At 40.0% G+C, this 20,548-nt stretch overlaps 1 protein-coding gene across 3 annotated transcripts in view; it reads right to left on the minus strand.

Annotated features, from left to right (window-relative positions):
• The window catches only part of ANKRD45 (ankyrin repeat domain 45), a 67,185-nt gene that overhangs the window by 37,116 nt on the left and 9,521 nt on the right, over window positions 1–20,548 (minus strand). The window contains exon 2 of one of the 3 annotated variants that reach the window (XM_049868488.1): window positions 11,051–11,138. The exons of 1 other annotated variant lie outside the window; for it this stretch is intronic. The gene's annotated coding sequence lies outside the window, so the exon portion shown is untranslated. Of the gene's footprint in view, window positions 1–406; window positions 433–11,050; window positions 11,139–20,548 lie in introns of those variants that run through there. One more of the 3 variants, XM_049868489.1, reaches the window with a different exon arrangement.

The raw sequence follows: 20,548 nt of genomic DNA on the forward strand, positions 1-20,548 counted from the left end.
ATTGGTCAATTTGCTGAAGTATAGGCCATTTGGGATAAGCAGGAAGTATACTGTAGGCCAGAGTTTTCTGAACCTATTATCAAGGAACAACAGTCTAAAGAGTGCTGGAAGAAAAGTATCGTTTAATTCCATAAAGAAGTAAAGAAAAGAAATGGGATAATAAAGATAATTGCATTATACATTTTAAGACCAATAGAATATTAGAATCTTCCCATTCTGCTATTTAAAAAAAAAAAAACAAATCCATTGCTACTGAGTCGATTCTGTCTCATAGCGACCCTATAGGACAGAGTAGAACTACCCCATAGGGTTTTCAAGGAGCGCCTATAGGCCTACATTAATCTCTTTAACTAGATGTGTTTAATATTTATAAACTGTTAAATTTAGGAATTTTTTGATTACATACAACAGGAAAGCCAAATTAAGATTGAATTTTTAAAGTTGGAGATATTTTCTCACGTAACAAGAAGTTTAAAAGTGGAGATGGTTCAGCAGCTCAAAAATGTAAAGATTCAAGCCTCTTTTATCCTTCTATTCCATCATGCTCAGGCATAAGATTTTCATCTTCATGGCTGTTGCCTACGGTGACAAGACAGCTGTCATAACTCCTGGCATCATGTCAGCATTCAAGGTAGAAAAAGGTGGAATCCTTGGTACCAGTGATATTCATTCCTTTAAGAGAAAAGCAAACAAAAGTTTTCCTAACAAGTCCTAGTAAACAAAGGCCAGAACTGTGCCATATGGCTATACGTATCTTCAAAAGAAGCCAAAAAGAGCATGTTTCTCAGTCTTCCAGTCTCTATAGTAGAAGCAAGCAAGGAAGATGGGAGCTGGGAATGGGAGCTGGGTTAGCCAATCAACTGTGACTACCACCATAAGATTTGGTCCTAATTTTATCTTTGGGATTGTTCAATCTGATTCCTCCATTTGATAGAAGAAATATACTGGAAACTTATAATCCTTTTTGGGTATCTGGTATCCAACTCCTTGCCCTCCCAACATACCATACACACACACTTTCTTAAAGAATTCCAATATCCCTTTTGGATAAATCCGCTAATAGAAGGTAAAGCTAACTTCCTACTACAGAAGCCAAAGAGGCAAGCTCCTCCTTCTCTCCATCTCAGGACAAGCCTGGGGCAGACACATGACTTAAGCTCTGTCAGTCAGTTGCTTACTCCCGGGATATTTTGTGCTAGGTATACTGCATATATGGTATATTTGCCTACATGTAATTAAACTAAATAATATTTTAGTGTAACTTACTACGTGTAACATACTGATTTTTAAAAAATCTATTGTATTTTTTTTAGACTGCGTGCTGCCCTACCCACTAATGGGTTACAACTCACAGTCTGGAAAAACACAGAAGCTTTTATTTGCTTTTCTCTTAAATAACCACAATGAAGACTATATTAGGAAACAAACAAGACGGAATCTAACAAAAATTAGACAGCATGTGTTTATAGTTAATAGCATGGCTGACATATGTCCCAATGTACCCAGGACAGTTCTAATTATATCTGTTCCCTTGGTGTCATTTCTAATAGTATCCTATTTCCTGCTCAAAACTATGCTTTTAGTACTATGAACAACAAATTATTTGGTTACCCTCTTAAAAAGTTGTGATCTTCTGGAACATTTCCGCTAGAGATATTCATATTCAAACCTTGGGGAATAGAGATAGAATGTGTCTGGAATGTCTCTCCTCACTGGCCCAGCGGGGGCTAAGACATGAGACCCTGAAGATAGTGAGAACCATCCAATTTGTATTTCATACATAGTGCTGCTACTAGGCCTAGAATTGATTCCTTTTTTCCTCCATTCCAACTAGCCAAATCCTACTTCAGCCAAGTTTCTTCCTAAAGCATTTCCTGACTCCTCTCTAGAATGCACCCTGGTTTCTCCCTTCTCCAAACTCCAAAGGTCATTATATAGTCTGTACAATTTACCAAATATGGTATTGTATTATTTTATAATTGTTTAAAATGTGTTAAGACATCTGTGCAATTAGATTGCAAACTCTCTGGGGGCAGACACTAAGTCTTAAGCTTCTTTTGCATCACTTTCAGACTTAACTTTTTTGTGTGTGTGTGAACTGTACTTTAGATGAAGGTTTACAGAACAAACTAGCTTATCATTAAACAGGTAGTATACATATTATTTTGTGACATTGGTTACCAACCCCACAACATATCAACACTTTCCCTTTTCAACCCTGGGTCCCCTACTACCAGCTTTTCTGTACCCTCCTGCCTTCCAGTCCTTGCCTCTGGGCTGGTGTGCCCCTTCAGTGTCATTTCACTTTATGGCCCTGTCTAATCTTTGGCTGAAGGGTGAAATTCAGGAGTCACTTCATTACCAAGCTAAAAGGGTGCCCAGGGGCCATACTCTCAGGGTTTCTCCAGTCTCTGTCAGGCCAGTAAGTCTGGTCTTTTTTGTGAGTTAGAATTTTGTTCTACATTTTTCTCCAGCTCTGTGAACCCTGTCCAGCAGTCATTGGTGGTAGCCAGGCACCATCTAGTTGTACTGGACTCAGTCTGGTGCAGGCTGTGGTAGTTGAGGTCTGCTAGTCCTTTGGACTAATCTTTCCCTTTTATCTTTAGTTTTCTTCATTCTCCCTTGCTCCCAACAGGGTGAGACTGGTCAAGTATCTTAGATGGCCACTCACAAGCTTTTAAGGCCCCAGACACTACTCACCAAAGTAGAATGTAGAATATTTTCTTTGTAAACTATGTTATACCAATTGAGCTAGATGTTTCCCCAGAAGATGGTCCCCACAGCCCTCAGCCCAGTAATTCGATCTCCCAGGGAGTTTGCATGTATCTACGGAGCTTCTATGACCTTGCCTTGTACAAGCTGTGCTGGCTTCCCCAGTATTGTGTACTGTCTTTCCTTTCACCAAAGTCACCACTTATCTATTGTCTATTTAGTGTTTTTCCATCCCTACCCCTCCACTCCTTTGTAACCATCAATGATTGTTTTTTTTTATATGTGTAAACCTTTTCATGAGTTTTTACAGTAGTAGTCTCATACAGTATTTGTCCTTTTGTGATTGACTTATTTCACTCAACATAATGGCCTCCAGATTCATCCATGTTGTGAGATGCTTCACAGATTCATCACTGTTCTTCATCGTTGAGTAGTATTCCATTGTACATATGTAGCATAGTTTGTTTATCCATTCATCTGTTGATGGGCATTGTCTTAGTCATCTAGTGCTGCTATAACAGAAATACCACAAGTGGATGGCTTTTGCAAAGAGAAGTTTATTCTATCATAGTAGGTTACAAGTCCAAATTCAGGGTGTCAGCTCCAGGGGAAGGCTTTCTCTCCCTGTTGGCTCTGGAGGAAGGTCTTTGTGATGCATTAGTCCTCCCTTGATATGGGAGCATCTTAGCGCAGGAACCGCAGGCCCAAAGACTGCACTCTGCTCCTGGCACTGCTTTCTTGGTGGTATGAGGTCCCCTTGTCTCTCTGCTCACTTCTGTCTTTTATATCTCAAAGGAGATTGGCTTAAGACACTATCTAATCCTTTGGCCCTCATCAGTATAACTGCCACTAATCCATCTTATTACATCATAATGATAGGATTTACAACATAGGGAAATCATATCAGAATATAAAATGAAAGACAATCATACAAGGGAATCAGGACCTAGCTAAGTTGACAGATATTTTGGGGGGACACAATTCAATCCATGACAGATATCTAGGTCGTTTTCATCTTTTTGCTATTGTGAACAATGCTGCAATGAACATGTGTGTGCATATGTCTCTTCATGTGATGGCTCTTATTTCTCTAGGATATATTCCTAGGAGTGGGATTGCTGGATCATATGGTATTTCTATTTCTAGCTTTTAAGGAAGCACCATATTATTTCCCAAAATCGTTGTATCATTTTGCATTCCCATCAGCAGTGCATAAGAGTTCCAATCTCCCTTCAGCCTCTCCAACATCATTTATTTTCTGTATTTTTTATTTGTGCCAGTAATGCCAGGATGAGATGGTATCTCACTGTAGTTTTGATTTGCATTTCTCTAATGGCTAGTGATGGCGAGCATTCCCTCAGACTTACCACAATTCTTGATGGGTCATACATGTTCAGAGTGTTCCAAGTCAGGCTTGCAATTGTCCCTGCTCTTTTTATAGTCAAGAATGATGACTTTTGGACTCAGAAAGACTTGAGTTCACAATTTAACTCTGCCACTTATTAGCTGAATAATATTTGGTAATTTACCTAATCTCTCACAGGACTAACACTAAGACCTAGCTTATGTGATTATTCTGAGAAGTAAAATAAATTAGATGGTGCATGTGCCAGGCACATGGTGAGCACTCAACAAGAGGAACCTATGTCTACTATCATCATCACCTTCATCAACCCTCCAGCAAAATCATCCAAGAATCATAAATACAAGACGGTAGTGGTATTATTTCTTCTTTTTTCAATACCAATTGTGAGGGCTGGGCAATGTTTCATCCTATTATACATAAGGTCACAATTAGTCAGAGCCAACTCAATGGGCAACTAACAACAACAATAATATTCCTATGAATGGTCTGAGCAAATGATTTTCTACTCTATTGCCATCAGACACTTGACTGCAGACAGATTATTCTGCATCTAGAGATCATTCTGATTCCAGGCTAATTCAGAGGTTTAGAGACAAATTAGATCAAATCTGGAAATATGATTCAGGCCAAAAATACTCAAAGCTACCCTAAGAACACCCTTGAAAGGAGCTTAATTTCCATATCAGCCCAGAACTAACACGATTAACCAGAACCAAAACTCTTTGGTCTCAAGGCTCCTTTACACACTTAAAAAATGAGATTCCCAAAGAACTTTTGTTTACGTGGGTTTTATCTACTAATACCCACCATATTAAACATTAAAACTGAGAAATCTTTAAATAATCTTTCAATTATTTACTACATCTTAAAACAACAATAGTATATTTAATACAAAAAAAAAACATAGCTTATGAAAAATAGCTATGTTTTCTAAAGGGGAAAAAAGAAAAGTAGTTAAAAGAGTGGCACTGTTTTACAGTTTTGCAAATCTCTTCCATGTCCGGCTTAATACAAAACAGCTGGATTCTAACCTCTGCTTCTGCATTCCATCTGCGACAACATGTGATGTTGTGATGTCACACATCACATGTCCTCTGGACTTTACTGTATACATGTGAGAGAATTAGAGTGCAAAGGTAAATAACATTTTAGAATTAATATAAAAATAGTGTTGACTGATAGACTCCCTGAAAGGATCCTGGGGATTCCCAAGGGTATCCAGACCACAACTGAGAACCAGTGGACTAGGGATAACCCTCAGTCACTCCAGTCTACAGTCAAACACTCAGGATTGTCCCAGACCAAATCTAGACTGAATTAGGGTCAGCCTTTCTGAAATAAAAGGTCAAAGTGAAGTTTTTCATGGCATTTATCCTTAGGCCTTATTTTTTCTTTTTAATAATATTTTATGAAGTTTTTGGTGAAAGTTTACACAGCAGGCTAAGTTCCTATTTGACAATTTCCACACGTATTGTTCAGTGACATTAGTTACATTTATCACAACGTGTCAACATTCTCCTTAATTATGTTCAGTTTGTTCCCTTTCCAGTACTTTAGTTTCCCTGCCCCCTTATCTTCTCATCTTTGCTTTTGAGTAATTGTTGACCTTTTTGTCTCATACTCATTGTTTTTAAGAATGGCACTCATCTTACAGGTAATATCCTTTATTTTGTGTGCCACTCTGCTATACTGCTAAAATGTGATTTCAGGGGATAGCCTTGGTTCTAGGTTTCAAGAGTGTCTCAGGGCGATAGTTTCAGGGAGTCCTCTGTTCTCTACTGCTCCAGTATGTCTGGCTGCTGCTGCTGCTGCTGCTGCTGCTGCTGCTTCTTTTTTTTTTTTTTTGATAAGAATTTGAGTTCTGCTCCATATTTTTCTCCCATGCTATTTGGGACCAACTATTGTGACCTTGGTCAGAACAGTCAATGGTAGTAGCTGGGCACTATCTAGTTCTTCTGATCTCAGGGTAGATAATGTTGAGACTTGTTTCTTCTCTGCAGTTTTGGTTACTTTTTACTGTTTTTCTCCTGGCAGGTAGAGACCTATAGTTGTGTCCTAGATGGCTGCTCACAAGCTTTTAAGACCTGAGATGCTACACACTTCACTAGGATGCAGATCGTGATTTTTGTGAACTATGTTATGTCAGTTGACTAAGCTATTCCATGAGACTATCTTAAGCCTTACTTTTAAAAGAGAATATCTAATTAGAATAAAAATAAACTCTCCTGTTATGTGTTTGGTGGTTTATTGCTGATTGTGTTCTTCACCATATTCTGTCTTCTGAAGACAGGGCAAAGAATTCTTTTATGAAGATTTTTTTCTTATAACATAGAAGCTTTAGAATACTTCAAGTATTTTTACTATGAATATAAAAACAATAGGATGATCATAATAATACAGTTTCTTTCCCTTTTTCCTTTCATCAATTTTCTATATATTGAAAAACTTAACTCGAGACCAGAGCATGAAGAAAATATTCCTCACATTTCGGAGAACAATAACAGACAATATAACAGTGAAGAAGTGGATATAACAAATTACATATGATATAGTTTAAAATTCTTATTTTACGGAAGAGAAAAATGAAGTTCAGGGAGTCACATGGCTTGGACAAAAGCAGAATCTCTGTCTTTAGGCCCTGTGCTTCACCAAGCTCCCATCCATTAGATAAAGCAAAGATAAGCTATCATCTAATCAATTATAAAATGGGCAAGGTAACTGTTGTGGCCTTGCCCAAGGTGATGATTTACATAAAAGTACTTTGAAATCTGTAAAACCACTAGTACTTCATACGTGTTCTCTCAGAAAGACCCTGTGAGGCAGTATTATTGTCCCTGTTTTACTAGGTGAGGTTCAGATAGGTCAAGCAAATTGCTCAAAGTCATGGTGAATAGCAGAGTAACAAGACAATATCAATAGTACAAAGACAATGATGAGTAAAACTGTTGGCACTTTGGCATGAATCAAAACAGTGGCATCAAACTGTACTAGTAATCACATTCTTCACCATCAAGCATTTGCAGTAAAAAATGCCAATTTTACTTGAGAATTTCTTTACGATGTGGCAGAAATGATCAATGTTACTAAATCTCAATCCTTGAGAACACATCATTTTTATACTCTGCGTGACCAAGCAGGAAATACACATAAAGCATTTCTTCTGCATATCAAAGTGTGATAATTGTCTAAAGGAAACTGTGCAATTGTTGTGAGCTAAACTAGCTATTTTTCTCATGGAACACCATTTTTACTTGATAGCAGAACTGACAAACTATAGTTATTCAGATGGGTGTCTGGCAGACATTTTCTTGGAAATTAATCACGTAAGCCTATCATTTCAAGAAAAACAACTGACAGTATTTCTTGCCAATTACAATATTCAAGCTTTCAAGCAAAAATAGCATTTCAGAAAAAAATGTATTGGCCATGTATTAGCCATTGTGAGCTTGGCTGCTTCCCAATAATATCTGAGATCAGTGATGATATTAATGAATCTGGTTTTTTGACAGTATATCTCACAATACATATTAACATTTGGAAGATCTGAGTAACACAGTAAGCCAATATTTTCCAACAAACAATGCATGGTATTACAAAATCAGAAATAGGTAAAATATTCACTCAGAATATGCAAACCAATAGCTTTAAACGTATCAGAGTAGGAAAAGTTCCTTGATATGGGTTCAGATTCCACATAACTGGCCTTTAAGAAACTACCATATGTTAAGTTTTGGTATAGTCTCAAAGAAAAGCATACACGGTTACCTGCAAAAGCTATCTGCATATCTGAATTTTCTTCATATATTTCAACCGAAACAACATATTGCAATAGACTGAATCCAGAAACAGACATGCGAATCTGACTTTCTCTTACTAAGCCGTAAATTAAAGAAATTTTCATAAATGCTGCTTTCTCACTAATTAGTTCCAGAAAACAGTTATTTTTCTTGAGAAATACGTTGTCTTTGTTAATATGAAATGGGTTTATTTTTATTACATTTAAACAAATAGTCTTTTTTTTAAGTTCTCAGTTTTAATTTCTAATGCCTATTGTATTCCTACATGCCATGGGTGGTGGAATGGTTTGTGCTTGACTACTAACTTAAGGTTGGCTGTTCGACCCTACCCAGCAGTGGCACAGAAGAAAGGCATAGTGATCTGCTTCTGTACAGATCACAACCAAGAAAACACTATGAAATAGCTTTACTCTCTCACACATGGGGTCTCCATGAGTTGGAATATGGTCTGGGCTTTTTTTAACTGAATTTCTAATATTTACTAGGGGAGGGACCTGGTGGAACAATGGTTAAGTGTTCAGCTGCTAACCAAAAGATCAACGGTTCCAACCCACCAACCACTGTGTAGGAGAAAAGACCTGGCAATCTGCTCCCAAAAAGATTACAGCCTAGGAAACACTATGGGGCAGTACTACTCTGTCCTATAGGGTCACTATGAGTCAGAATTGACTCAATGGTACACAACAACAATATTTACTGTATCAATAGATAGAGCCCATGTTGAGGAAAGCTCTTTGGAATTCTCAATAATTTCTAAGAATGTAATGCATTCCTGAAAAATAATTTAGGACCACTCCTTTAGGACATACTTGAAACTCAGAAGTAGTGGAGAGTCTTGCAAGGTAAGAAAGCTCTGTTGTTATAGGTTTGTTGCTGTTGTGTGCCTAGTCGATTCCAACTCACAGCAACCATATAGGACAAAACACAACTGCCCCACAGGGTTTCCTAGGCTGTAATCTTTATGGAAGCAGATCATCAGGTCTTCTTTCATGCCAATCCACTGGAGGGTTCAACCGCCGACCTTCAAGGGCTCCTTCAAGAAAGCGCTGTAGGGAGGGCTGAATGGGAGCCATAGGCAGAACTCACAACAGGAGCTCAGTGCAGCTGAGTGACCTCTAAAACAGTAGGGCCAGGGAGTGCTATTGAACCCTGACCAAACCAGGAGAAACCTGTGCACAAGTTACATGAGCCACAGATTACAGCCAAGAATGCCATCAGGGGAAGACGCTCCCTGCATACAAGCAACATTGCTCCAGAAACAGCAAAGGCACCCAAACACTTCCCCATAACCAACTGCATCAGCCCCATATCCCTGATAAAATTTCAAGGAGGGAGACAGGGGAGCAGAAGTTACCTGAGAACCTAAACATTTGAACATGGGGCAAATTAAAAAATTTTTTTCCTAATAATAAGTGAGAACTCATGAAAGAAACTAGATCAGTTACAGACAAAAATAAATTACATTTTCTTTGCCCATAAAAGTTATAACATGAATCAAAATTGCAACCCACTACATATAACCAGAAATTCCCTAGAGAACATGAGCATAGGAAGGGAAGAGGAAGGGACGGACTGCTGAAGGCAGAATAGCATGGGACTGTGAGTCCGAAAACCCTTGTTTTAGTCCTGATTTTGTTAGTTATTAAATACGTGGCTTTTGTGAATTCAGTCTCCTCATTTGTGAAATGAGGATAGCACCTGCTCTGCCTTACTGAATTAGTGTGGGAAAAAAAAGTTCATAATTTTTTTTTTTAACCCTGAAGTGTGAACTCTTTTGAAGTTGCTAAGACACTAATACTAGAAAATCACATACGCCATGGTCCCTACTCTATTGACCTTCACAGTCTAGTGGCGAAGACACAATAGATCAGCAATGACAGAGTGAGATAAGGGATGTATTGAGAGTCAAGAGGATTGTTATGGATCGAATTGTGTCCCCCCCAAAATATGTGTTGTAAATCCTGACCTCTCTGCCTGTGGTTATAATCCCATTTGGGGATAGGTTGTCTTTTTCACGTGAATAAGGCAGAACTAGTATATGGTGTATCTTGAATCAATTAATCTCTTTTGAGATATAAAAAAAAAAGATTAAACAAGAGAGTAGAGGAAGGATGGCCTACAATAGATGCCAAGCCACATGGAGATCTCCAAGGAAACAAAAGCTGGAGAAACAAGGACCTTCCTCCAGAGCCAACAGAGAAGGAAAGCCTTCCCCTAGAGCTGGTGCTCTGAATTTAGACTTCTAGCCTCCTAAAGGAAACCCTGGTGGCACAGTGGTTAAGTGCTATGGCTGCTAACCAAGAGGTCAGCAGTTCAAATCCGCCAGGTGCTCCTTGGAAACTCTATGGGGCAGTTCTTCCCTGTCCTATAGGGTCACTATGAGTCAGAATCAACTCGACGGCAGTGGGTTGTTTTGTTGGAGCCTCCTAAAACCAACCAAAAACCAGTTGCTTTCCAGTGGACCTCCTAAACTATGAGAAAATACATTTCTGTTTGTTGAAAGCCACTCTCTTGTGGTAGATAACTAAGACAAGGATGAACATCTAAGTTAGACTGGGTGGGAAGGTCCTGGAAAGGCTTCCCAGAAGAGGCGACACTTGAGTGTTGAAAAGTAATCTTAAAAGGAGGAGAAAGGGGTAAATCCAGGTAATGAAGAAGAGTGAATAGCATGAACAAAGGGCCAGGAGGTAGGCAAGGCAGCTTGGAGTTGTGGCAGAGGTGTCAGCAATAAAAAGACCTGAAAGGCCTTTTAAACCAATCGAATTTTATCTTCAAAAAATATAGTCCCTAAAGGATTTTAAAAGCCAGCTCAAGGAGAAGGCCACGGAAGGCAGCCCTGGGCTCCCGGTATTAAACAAAGGGAAGAAGACCCAGGCGGCCGAGGGAGGTCCCACCGAGGGAATGCCGATCACTTCTGGGCACCGGGTTCGCCCTTAGGCCTGAATCCCCAGGGGACCTTCCTGTATCCCCAAGATTCTGCCTGCGGGGCAGGGACGGCGGGCACGCAAGGCTGGGAACAGAGGCAGAGCCAGAGAGCGCCGCGGTTGGAGCCCAGTTCCCCTCCTCCCAGCCCTCATCCTGACAGGCCTGTCAGGGGTGGGGGGGCGGGGTGTCTGCCCACCCCCACACCAGGCCGGACTAGCCACCCCACCGGATGCCCGGACCCGGGACTCACCACTCCAGGGGCCTCCAGTTTCCGCAGTTACCATGGCGACGGCGCATCCGCGCGCGCTGCAGTGCCTCCAGGAGCGCTGTGGTTCCGGCTGCGCGCAAAGGTCAAGGTTGCGAAGGAGCGGAAAGCGAGAGGGGAAGATAGAAAGGAATGCTTTCAAATAAGTGAAGTTGCTGTGTTCAGATGGTGCCTTGCGGATTTTTTCTTTTTTTTTCTAAATTTTCTGTAACATAATATATATTTACAATTATAAAAATAATTTTTAAAAACAAAGTGTACACGTTGGTTGCCGGGCCCTTCTTAGTCATATCTTTGGACTTTAAACGAAGAATTTTTCTGGGGAATGAGGATGTATTCTGAAAACTAAAAAGACTAATTATAACGGATGGCTTGTATTATATTCTATGGGCATCTTCTTCCTGTGGTTTATGCTCGTTGTCACCAACAAGTAGCATTTGCTGAGGCCTCTGGAGTGCCAACCGCGGTACGAAATGAAGGAACTTGGAAACTATATCTCCCTTGATTCAGAAAGTTAAGATCCAAAACAGACAACTTTTAAAAGGGAGTAGTGGCTGGAAGGGGGTTATTGAAAGAAACCAGCAGAGAAGGGCCAAGTTTACCCAATATTACGTAAATGTTTACATTGAACACAAGTGAGGACAGGAAGGTTTATTGTACTGAAGGCAAGTGTGAAGGAAAACATTCATTTATTATTTGTACAAGGAAATCTTCGAAGTGGTAATATTTTAGAGGGGCCCTGAACATTTGGGCTGAAGGCTGAACAGCCTAGTTTTAAAAGGGCTATTTCGCCAACGGCCCAAGCAAGATATAACCACCATAATCTGAACTTCTGGAAAGCAAGCATAAATTTGAAATTTTTAAAATGTATTATTTAAGTAAACTATGGTAGTCAAAATTTTACAATTTGACATTACAGATAGGAACAATAATTTAGCTCTGTCAGCTGCAAGCTTGCGCCTGCAGGCACCATACAGCTCATTGCCGTACTCAACACCAATTTTCTTCTCAGGTTGGGGTTGCTGCACTTGCCCATTTACCATCAAAACTGGGCAAGAGAGTACCAAGAAGCACCCAAGTGGTTCATCTTGGTGCCTAATATGTGCCTTCCTGCCCCAGTTGTGTAATAACAGCCCTACAGTCTCCTAAAACAAACAAAAAAAACCCATTGCCATGGAGTCAATTCCGACTCATAATGACCTTATAGGACAGAATAGAACCGCCCCATAGGCTTTCCAGAGCTGTAAATCTTTACAGAAGCAGACAGCCACATCTTTCTCCCATGGAACGGCTGGTGGGTTCAAACCACCAACCTTTTGGATAGTGGCCATGTGGTTAACCAGGGATTCATCTACTAGTTAGGGTCAATTACCTCCACCAGTATGGGGACTTTCTTCTTTGCCTCTTGATCCTTTGACACAAGGAGACTTCTTAAGTAACCAGGTTGCCGTTGTAGGTTATAATTAAACTCTTGTTGTGCTCCCTAGTAGAATTTCCCCTTTGCAAAAAGAAACTCTGAGCCCACAGAGCTCAGAATTGTGGAGAAGGGAACCACGAATTCCTTAAGTGAGTAATCGAGAGGATAACCTCTTGGTTCCTAGACCTACATAGTCTACCTAATGAGGACAAAGCACCATGTAATGGTCATTAATTTAGGGTGTAAACCTTAACCTTGTCTGTGGATATCAATACCAATTTGAACTTTATATCCAAAATTCTGAAATGTTTCAGTAGTTCTATCTCCTCAGTATGTAATTACAGAGTACAGTGAAAACTGTAAGAGCTGGAACTCAACAGGACTGCCTTGTTTTTCTGGGTCTTGAAAGTCTTCCACCTTTGACAGGGCATGGTCTTACTATTTTTCTATCGCTATTAGTGGAAAATATTTTATTTTCCTTCTCTGACAGGTTCCCCCCTTACACAGGTTCTGGCTTTAATAGGTTTTACTGTATATGATTCTAAGTTCCTTTGCAAAGGACTAGGAAAATCATTTCTCTGTACACTTGTCATGGTGTTGAGGGCCCTTCCTCTTAGAGACAGAACTTTCCTTCAATCATTAGTTTCTAGTTTGTAGATTGGCTCAGGTTTGAAATATGGCAAGAGATAGTGACATTTTACTGGGATCACTGCTCTCAGTCTCCTGATTATTCATCCTTGATTTGTTTTATCTATATAGTTTGCTGCCCATTTGTTTTCCCCTTGGATTGTTGTCTATTAACCATCTCTATAAGGAAGGAATACAAAGAGTCATTATACCAAAAAAGAATTAGTCGGTGTTCAACCATCTCAAGAGGCAGCATATGATCAGGAACCGATGGTACTAAAGGAAGAAGTCCAAGCTGTTCTGAAGGCATTGGCAAAAAACAAAGCTCTGGGATTTGACACAATATCAATTGACATGTTTCAACAAATGGATACGGCACAGGAGGTGCTCACTCGTCTATGCCAAGAAATATGGAAGACAGCTTCCTGGCCAACTGACTGGAAGAGATCCATATTTACGCCTATTCCCAAGAAAGCTGACCCAACCAAATGTGGAAATTATAGAACAATATCATTAATATCACATGCAAGCAAAATTTTGCTGAAGATCATTCAAAAACGGGTGCAGCAGTATATCGAGAGGAAACTGCCAGAAATTCAGGCTGGTTTCAGAAGAGGACATGGAACCAGGGATATCATTGCTGATGTCAGATGGATCCTGGCTGAAAGCGGAAATACCAGAAGGATGTTTACCTGTGTTTTATTGACTATGCAAAGGCATTCAATTATGTGGATCAAAACAAATTATAGATAACATTGCGAAGAACGGGAAATCCAGAACACTTAACTGTGCTCATGAGGAACCTTTACATAGATCAAGAGGCAGTTGTTCGGACAGAACAAGGGGACACTGATCGGTTTAAAGTCAGGACAGGTGTGCGTCAGGGTTGTATTCTCTCACCATACCTATTCAATCTGTATGCTGTGCAAATAATCCAAGAAGCTGGACTATAAGAAGAAGAACGGGGCATCAGGATTGGAGGAAGACTCATTAACAACCTGCGTTATGCAGATGACACAACCTTGCTTGCTGAAAGTGAAAAGGACTTGAAGCACTTACTAATGAAGACCAAAGACCACAGCCTTCAGTATGGATTGCACCTCAACATAAAGAAAACAAAAATCCTCACAACTGGACCAATAAGCAACATCAGGATAAACGGAGAAAAGATTGAAATTGTCAAGGATTTCATTTTACTTGGATCCACAAGCAACAGCCATGAAAGCAGCAGACAAGAAATCAAACGATGCATTGCATTGGGTAAATCTGCTGCAAAGGACCTCTTTAAAGTGTTAAAAAGCAAAGATGTCACCTTGAAGACTAAGGTGCGCCTGACCCAAGCCATGGTATTTTCAATCACAGCATATGTATGTGAAAGCTGGGCAATGGATAAGGAAGGCTGAAGAAGAGCTGATGCTTTTGAATTGTGGTGTTGGCGAAGAATATTGAATATACCATGACTGCCAAAAGAATGAACAAATCTGTCTTGGAAGAAGTACAACCAGAATGCTCCTTAGAAGCAAGGATGTCAAGACTGCATCTTACATACTTTGGACATGTTGTCAGGAGGGATCAGTCCCTGGAGAAGGACATCATGCTTGGCAAAGTACAGGGTGAGTGGAAAAGAAGAAGACCCTCAATGAGGTGGATTGACACAGTGGCTGGAACAATGACCTCAAGCATAACAAGGATTGTAAGGATAGCGCAGGACCAGCCAGTGTTCCCTTCTGTTGTGCGTAGGGTCTCTATGAGTCGAACCAACTCAACAGCACCTAACAACAACAACGTTAAGTCTCTGCAGATCCCCACACCTTTCCACTCTGGCCTTGGTGCTTGTTACAATAATTGCATCTATCTGGATTCTGGTGATTAATTTATGTCACCTGGCCTCTTTTAGGAAGGCCATAAAGGGGAGGGGCAGTCCTATCATCCGCATTGCAATTATTGAGCCCAGTTCTGTAACATCTCTTACCATCAATCCTGATTTACAGAGGACAGCCACTGCAGAATTTATTAGTGATTACAGTGCCTTTCTTATTGTTTTGGTAAATGGTGTATCCTCTAGGCTTTACCATGGAATACAGTTGCTTGGTGAGTTTTCCAGCCTTACATAGTATATCCACTCATAGCATGTTCATTTCTTTGACCTCTTTAATACTTTTCTTCCACTGCCTTCCATGGCAATTCTGGAATCTCCACTTCATTTAGTATGGGCCATCAGTTTTTCCATGCTTATAGGAGCCATCCTAGGAGCACATTTGCTCCATCCTGAGGTCCTTGCCAGGGTGTTAAAGCCCGTTTTCCAGGACTGTGCTCCCACACTAATTAAATTTCCCTTATTCAACTTTGTATTTTGCCTCCCTTGAGCACCCTCAGAATTCAGCCCCATGTGTACCCTCTCAGATCCTGAGTGCCTTTGCGATATAGTCCCTCTGCTCCATTACGGAGCCCTGGTGGCACAGTGATTCAGAGCTCAGGCTGCTAGCCAAAAGGTCAGTGATTTGAATTCACCACCCAATCCTTGGAAACCCTATGGGGCAGTCATTCTCTGTTCTCTAGGGTCACTATGGTTTGGAATTGACCCAATGACAACAGATTTTTTTTCCCTCCATTATTAGGCTCAGCATATCCCCAGGGAGGTTATACTGTGACTTAATTCTAATGGCAAGGAGGGAAGGTGGGGCTGATTCCGAAAGGGCTCGTGTTGTTGACTTGCAGTGGGGAGGCTTCAGCATCATCCTCAAGCAAGAGGAGGAGCGCTCACTCTTTGAGCCACTCCTCCAGGCTCAAAGGGTTCAGGGAACTTTGGGAACTAAAGAGTTTGAGGTGCATAAACCCAGATGTCCTGATCCCATGTAACAAGATCCCACTCATTCCCAGCCAGCACTCTGTCCTTACCATAGCACACTTGCAATAGTGAGAGTTTAACCTTCTTTAGATTATGTCCTGGACCTAATCCTCAGCTTTTCCTGCTCTCCAGTTGCAGAAGAGCCTCTTTGTTACTAAAGAAGCCCTTTGCCTTTCATACTTTGTTTTTAATTGCAAGTTAATCACCCTCAATCTTTCATTATATTTCTCCAAAGCATCAAATGAGCTTAGCAACAGCCCACCCATAGTTCCTCCATTTATCTCAAACACCTGATACACTGCACCCTCTAGAGTATTTCCTTCCACCAGAATATACAGTTCCCTAAGAGGGACGGAGCCCTGGTGGGACAGTGGTTAAGAGCTCAGCTACTAGCCAAGATTGGCAGTTTGAATCCACCAGCCGCTCCTTGGAAGCCCGATGAGGGTAGTTCTACCCTGTCCTATACGGTCGCTGTGAGTAGCCATCGACTCTAGGACAAGTTTTTTGTTTTTGTTTTTGTTTTAGAGTGAAAGTCTTAACAATTACACTGCATTTGTGCCAGGGACTATCTGTGTTCCTTCTACCACTAGTGATATGTTCATTGTTAACCTGGCAGGTAGTGCAATACCAAAATCCCACCTCCATTACTGCTTTCTTGAACCACTCCTGGCACCAACTGTAACAGTTAGGCTCCTTTGGAAGTATATTCCAAGACGTAGTTTAGCATGCAGAAAATTTATTAGGGAGTGCGCTTGGAAAGAAAGGAAAAGAAATAGGGCAGGGAGAGAAGTTGGGCTGCAATGTAGTCTCAACAAAGGTCTCTGCAGACTCCACAGGGAGCTCTGAAGTGGGGATGGCTCTACAGAGTTGTCCCAAGTTGAGGCAAGGGGGACTGTGCCTTTACACCCTGGCATCAACCAGTCTTTGGATGCAGGGTTTCTCAGGAAAGGAGTGAGACCTTCCTGCAGGCAGCTCTCTTCAACTAAGGTGTTTCCCAAAAAGGGCTGACAGCTAAGATCTCTGCCAGCAGCACTTCTAGCAGGTGATGGAGTATATTCTTCATTCCTGAAGGATGTCTGGTCAACATATTATAAACCGAAAAAACCAAACCCATTGCCGTTGAGTCAGAATACTCGTAGCGAAAAAATTTTTTTTTTTTTTTTTTAGGACACAGTAAAACCACCCCACTGAGTTTCCAAGGAGATTCTGGTGGTTTTAAACTGCTGACCTTTTCGTTAGCAGCTGTAGCACTTAACCGCTTTGCAACCAGGGCAACATATTATAGTACTCACTATACATGCCAATTTGACATGCAGGGAAGTCCATTTTTTTCCCAGTATTCAAGAATTGCTTTCTTTCCTTTTGATTACATTTTGTTTTTACATATTGAAATAAAAATAAATGTCATTTAAATAAAACAATAAATAAAATTTTATTTAAAAACAGATTTTGTTTAAATGAAATGTTTTAATTATTAAGAACATTAAATAAATAAAAATAGAAAACTTAAAACTTTCAGAGAAATTTGGCTTCCATCCCTATCCTCTTTACCCTGTTTCTTCCTTTCTCCAATAGATACAGTGTTTATTAGCTCTTGCTTTATCTCTTTTTAATATAGCAAATGCATATACACATATATACACTAACACATTATATTTCTACCCCTTTCTTAATCAAAATTAGCATGTTATAAGCACCGTTTGCTTGGTTATCATCACTTAGCAATATATCCTGAAGAGCACACCATGTGAGTACGAGAGATCGTCTTCATTTGTTTTTAAAACTGCATAAGTCCTCATTATGTGGATATCCCATAATTCAGTCAAACAGTTCCCTACTGAGAGGCTTTTGGGTTATTTCCATTCTTTTGCTATTATAAGAATTCTGCATTGAATAATCTTTTTCATACCCATTGCCGTCGAGTTGATTCCAACTCATAACCCCCCTGTAGGACAGAGTAGAAATGCCCCATAGTGTTTCCAAGGAGTCCCTGGTGGATTTGTACTGCTGACCTTTTCATTAGCAGCCAAGCTCTTAATCACTGCCCCACCAGGGCTCCGTAACCCTTTTTTACTTTTGCATGTGTTTCCTTGAGATAGTGGGATTGCTGGGCCAAATGGTAAACGCAAATGTAATTTTGCTAGATCTTGCCAAAAGTTTTGTCATTTTGCATACGGTCCAGCCATAAGAGAGAGTGCCTCCTTCCCCACAGCCAGGTACACAAAGCAGGCTATCCAACTTTGGATTTTTGTCTAGCTGATAGGTGATAGATGGGTCTCAAGGTAGCTATATTTGCATTGATCTTATTATGAGTAATATTGAACATATGTTCAAATGTTTCTGGATCATTTCTTTTTCTATGAACCGTTCATAAATTTTGCCCACTTGTATATACAGTACTCCTATTTTCCTTTTCCTTGCCTTTGTACTATGTTATAATTCATCCTACTTTTACATTTTTTTTTTTTTACATATGTTATAAACCATACCATGCATTATTATTTTTGCTTTAAACAGTCATTAACTTTTTCAGGAGTTTAGATATTTAAAAATTCTTTTATATTTACCAATGTATTTACCATTTCTGGTACTTTTTTCCATCTGGTATCATTTTCCTTCTGCTTTAAGGATTTCCTTTAACATTTCTTGTAGTACAGATCTGCTATGTGATGGATTGTTTCAGTGTTTTTATGTCTCAAATATACAAAACATATTTTTTGAAATGTATTTTTTACTGGCTATCAAATTCTAAGGAGCCCTAGTGGCACATTGGTTAAAGAGCTTGGCTGCTAACCAAAAGGTCAGCAGTTCAAACCCACCAGCTGCTCCGAGGGAGAAAGATGTGGCAGTCTGCTCCCATAAAGATTGATAGCCTCTGATACCCTGTGGAGCAGTTCTACCCTGTCCTATGGAGTTGTTATAAGTCAGAATGGACTCAACGGCAGTGGTTTTTGTTTCTTTTTTTAATAGAATTCTTTTTTTCTTCCAGTTCTTTAAACATGTTGTGTCGCTATCTTCTACCTTACATTGTTCCTTCATCTATAATGTGTCTAATGTGGCTTTTTTTTTTTTCCTTTCTACTTTGAAGATTTCCTCCTCGTTACTGATTTGAAGCAATTTGATTATGATGTGCCTTGGTGTAGTTTTTTTCACATTTCCTATGCTCAGAGTTCGTTGAGTTTCCTGGACCTGTGGATTACAGTTTTCATCAAATTTGGAAACCTTTCAACCAGTAAGTCTTCAAATATTCTTTTTTTATGTTATGTCCTGCCTCTCCTTTGGGAACTCCACCTACACATATATTAGGCCACTTGAAGTTGTTTCACACTCATTGATACTCTCCTTTTTTTTTAGTTGCTAAAGCTTTTCCAGTTTTTAACAATGGTATGGTTTCTCTTTCATATGGATTCTTTATGCAGATATAACATACGCATAGTTTATCTCTCATGTGAATTTTCTGGTGAATTTGGAGGTCTGAGTTCTGCATAAGACCTTTTCCTTACGGTTTAAAGGGTTTCTGTATTTCTCCACTGGATGTCAAACTAGGATTTATAAAAGAAACTTTCCTCACACATCCTGCTTTACTTTGAACAACAGGATGGCCATGGCGCACTACGAGAAAATCAGAATTAATCCAGTTGTCTTACGAATTCTCCTACATTTCAACATATAGAAAAATCTGCATGCATGGCTCCTCCTTGAGCATTGATGGGATCTGATTCCTTTAAGTAAGTAAATCCTCTATGTAAATCCCTGAGGCCCTAACTCAGGCTATAATCAGATGTATTATGACTTCATAAAAAATTCAAATCTGTAGCCATCCTTAACAGAGAATTTTATGCTCAAACTGAATCTGTAATATTGAGAACCCAGCATCTGATTGGAACTCCTCTAAGGGCGTTTACTATGTTTTTTTCTAAGTGATATGCTCACAGTATGTTTAGGAGTCTCCTTGTCTTTATAATCTTCAATTTCTTCTTTAAGAGTATCCGGGAACAGCTCTAAAATCCGAAATAAACTGAACAGTCTCCATTTTTACAGGCCTGGAGTTTCTCAACTTCCGGTTTCCTCATAAGCACTAATGATGAGTTTAAATGGCACCTATTTTTAGATAATCAGTGTGGATTAAACTTTAGATTGCCTCTCTTTACCATAAAATAATCCCGTTATGTGAAATCACTTTGATTTTTCTTATCTAATGACTTATTTGGAAACCCTGGTGGTGTACTAGTTAAGTGCTACGGCTGCTACGCAAAGGGTGGGCAGTTGGAATCCGCCAGGTGCTCCTTGGAAACTGTATGGGGCAGTTCTACTCTGTCCTATAGGGTCGCTATGAGTCGGAATCGACTCGATGGCACTGGGTTTGGTTTTTGGTAATGACTTATTTGGAAACCCTTGTGGTATAGTGGTTAAGAGCTACAGCTCCTAACCAAAAGGTTGGCAGGGGGAGGGAGGGAGGGTGGGAGAGGGTTATTTACTGATTAGTTAGTAGATAGGAACTACTTTAGGTGAAGGGAAGGACAATATTCAATACACGGTAGGTCAACTCAACTGGACTGGACCAAAAGCAAAGAAGTTTCCTGGATAAACT

This window comes from Elephas maximus, chromosome 24, assembly GCF_024166365.1.
Source record: "Elephas maximus indicus isolate mEleMax1 chromosome 24, mEleMax1 primary haplotype, whole genome shotgun sequence".
Classification (NCBI taxonomy): Eukaryota; Metazoa; Chordata; class Mammalia; order Proboscidea; family Elephantidae; genus Elephas; species Elephas maximus.